This window comes from Terrapene carolina, unplaced genomic scaffold (assembly GCF_002925995.2).
Source record: "Terrapene carolina triunguis isolate 2854851 unplaced genomic scaffold, T_m_triunguis-2.0 Scaffold93, whole genome shotgun sequence".
Classification (NCBI taxonomy): Eukaryota; Metazoa; Chordata; order Testudines; family Emydidae; genus Terrapene; species Terrapene triunguis.
Genome location: NW_020664444.1, coordinates 17,341,463 through 17,341,878, shown reverse-complemented (window position 1 = coordinate 17,341,878; position 416 = coordinate 17,341,463).

Sequence of the window (416 nt, the reverse complement as noted above, 5' to 3'; positions counted from 1 at the left end):
GCAGCATGCCACTCAAAATCAGCTTGCATGCCGTGTTTGGCACGCGTGCCGTAGGTTGCCGACCCCGGTTTAGCCGCTCACAAAGCTATGTGGGAAAGTTGGAAGGTTGACGTAAGAATAGCACCTCACATGAAAATCCCCAGGTGCCACTAGGTACAATGAGTAGCCAGTCCCATGATACAATCCCCGAGACACACAGTCAGTATGACATGGGGCTGCACGCACTGACAAGGGAGACATTCTGCTGGCCCTTGATGCTGTGCACATACATGTCACCCACCCAAATTTACACACTTTGCCATAATTTAATCCTGCCCTCTATCCCACATAGCATAGGGCCTTGAAGTGAGTCTTTGAATTCCCAAATGCTCTCTCAATCTTCCTCCTTATTCTCCTCTGAGCAGCCCTATATGCCC